The 2758-nt window shown below is 51.6% G+C and overlaps 1 protein-coding gene across 1 annotated transcript in view; it reads left to right on the top strand.

Annotated features, from left to right (window-relative positions):
* Positions 1 to 563: 563 nt before the first annotated feature.
* The window catches only part of S100A10 (S100 calcium binding protein A10), a 12973-nt gene continuing 10778 nt past the window's right edge, over positions 564 to 2758 (top strand). The window contains exons 1-2 of the mRNA XM_011377693.2: positions 564 to 569; positions 1297 to 1298. The gene's annotated coding sequence lies outside the window, so the exon portion shown is untranslated. The remainder of the gene's footprint in view (positions 570 to 1296; positions 1299 to 2758) is intronic.

The raw sequence follows: 2758 nt of genomic DNA, 5'->3' as shown, positions 1-2758 counted from the left end.
TGGCACCCAGGAGGGCAGTCTGCTTGCAAGTGCTTGCCACAGGTCACACGCCGGAGACCTGGGGCCGTGAGCAGCCCTGCTTGGCCTCCTCGAAGTTTCCGCTCTGCAGACTGGGGGTCGCACAGCGGCTGGCCCCGCTGTCTGGAAAACGCTGCTTCGGGGCCCAGCGATGCCCGTGCGGCCATTAGCTGGCTCGCTCCTTTCCGTCAGGCCAGAGGACAGGCGTCCATCTCTATTCCGTCCACAAAGAGACTCGGGCTCCCCGTCAGGAGGTGACCGCCTGGAGCCACACAGCTGCTAAGAGGAGAGGCACTCGCTCCCTGTGACATTCTCCAGCGGCTCCTTGTCACCTTCGGAAACGAGCTCCAAACTCCTCAGCAGAAGACCCCAGGTGCCCAGGGAAGGCGCCTCCCATGAGGCTGCCAGAAATGCCAGCACTCAGAAGAACACCTCCCTGCTCATTGGAGTTATGCCATCACGAATCGGCCCTCAGATTCTGGGGTTCTGTCTCAGCCGTGCTACCCGTCCAAAGAGGGTGCTGCCGGCAGCAGGTGGTTTTCCTCCAGCCGGTGATTCAGGGACCCAGGCTCCTCCGACTGTGGCTCTTCCACCCCGGAGCCTCAGAGTCCCGCAGATGGAGAGAAAGAACGTGGAAAAGTCACCTCTTAATCGCCTTGGCCTGCAAGTGACACATATCGCTTCCAATCCTAGTTGCTGGTGACCCGTCAGTCCCACCCAGGTGCAAGAGGTGCTAGGAACATGATCCCTGGCTGGACGGCCACTTCCCAGCGACACCGCCCCGCTTTCGCGGGCAGAGCACACCTCCCTGGTAGACAGACACCCTCTTCACTGCAGCCACACATCCAAACGAACAGGGAACCGCTGAGCCATGACAGCCCATTTGCTGCTCTGCCACATGGAGAAGGGGACACACCCGGTCCGGCCTCAGCAGGACGCTTCCCGTCCCCCGTTGCGTGACTGGGCCGTCCGTACCACAGGCCTGGCGGAAGGCTTGACCGTTGCCGCCTCTGTGTCCTGGGGACCACGCTGGCTCGGGCCTCTGTCTCCATTCTTCTGATGGCCATTCCGTCTGCTCCTCTCCTCACGTCTCCCCTTCACCCCCTGCCGCCCCCCCCCCACCCCGCACATCCGGGCTGGGCAGCTCTGCCTCAGGCGCTGGTCCCTGGTCCAAACAGTCGTCACCAGGAGAGCAGAGCTGGCTCCACTGTATGCTTGCGGTTTACAAGGCATCAGAACTTTCTGGAGAAAGAAGTGCTTGGGACCACTTCTGGAGAGCGGTTATAGGCATAGCGAGTACTTGGAGCTTTATGCACAGACAAGTGTTGATGCGTATTAGTTGAATGGGATTTCGAATCCACTGGTTTATGATTTAAGTAAATTGTTTTAATCTACTTGTTTATGACAAAGGCCAAAAAAAAAAAAAGTTGTTTCGGTATTAAGAATGAAGCCAGCTGTGCCCAGACGTCATAATTCTTCATCTCCTGCCATTGAGAAGCAGTCAGGGGGCCCGCTACGGGGCCCCTCTGAGGGTTTGTCGACAAGAACGTGTGGAGAAGCAGAGAGGACAAAGAGACCCCGAGATAATAAACAACGAGAGCCTGCGAGGACGATTCGACAGTGTCCTCGCACAGCCCGTAGAGACCGGCCAGCCCCCAACACGGATGTCTTCGTTCCCTAGCAACGTGCTCTAGCAACTGGGACTTTTACTTTTGTCCTGGCAGCTGGAAATCAGCTCTAGGTCGGACTCCACCAAGTGCCTCCCTGTAAGAAGGTCACTTTATCCCGTCACCTCCCCTTGCCTGGAACAATAGTGTGATTAATCTGGTCATTTGTTTGGATTCTGTTGTTTCTTGATTTGGCTTATTAAGAGATATTATCCTGTATGCGACTGGCTTGTGAAATTATTATAATGCCCATGGCATACTTGTGCTAAATTAATTGCTGGCAAAGAGAACTTTTGCTGCCTTCAAAAAAAAAAAGAGTACGTAAAGTCATAAAAAGCCACATGAGGACAAGAAGAGTGTCCATCCTGTATCCTCAGCACTTAGCACCGTGTCTCAGAAACCCAGGTCCCTTCCATCTCGTAGCATCAAAGCCACTAGAGCCTGGGAGTCTGGCTGGCAGGCCGGAGGAGACAGTGGAGAGGCCACACTGTACTTGAATTGTCACTTATTAAACAGGGAAAAAAAAATGAATGAATAAACATTCGCGCTCTTGGTAACTACTCGATAACATAGAAAACAGTCAAGATAAAGTACAATGGGACAAAATAGAATACATAACTTATCATCAGTGTGATCGCAATTTAGGAATCCCATTAAAAGCCAAAAAAAATGAATTTACTTATTTTTAACACTTTTCAGCACTTCCTAGCCTCTCACTAAATAACTCCCACTGGATTTAGGGTTGTCACAATGGCTATTGTTTGCTAATTCAGGCTCATGCCTGATAACGCTTCAAGGAAACACACAAGCACTCCAGTTGGGGTAGAGAAGGTTCTGGTTCTTCCCCCATTCCTAGATCCACTGCCTCAACTCACTTTTCCGAATGCCCTCAGGGATCGAATTCAAGAGTGTATTCTGGGTTCAATTTTTTTAAAAAAATCCCCTTAAATCCTCAAGTTACGTAAACATATGTTATATAGCCATAAAAAGACTAGAATGGAAAACATGAGTGTTCATCCTCGGTTCATGCATTTACAAATAATTTTTTTCCAGACCTTACACAATAAGAACGT

This window comes from Pteropus vampyrus, unplaced genomic scaffold, assembly GCF_000151845.1.
Source record: "Pteropus vampyrus isolate Shadow unplaced genomic scaffold, Pvam_2.0 Scaffold319, whole genome shotgun sequence".
NCBI lineage: Eukaryota > Metazoa > Chordata > Mammalia > Chiroptera > Pteropodidae > Pteropus > Pteropus vampyrus.
Note: the sequence above shows the minus strand (reverse complement) of the source record. Positions and strands in the feature narration are given on the sequence as shown.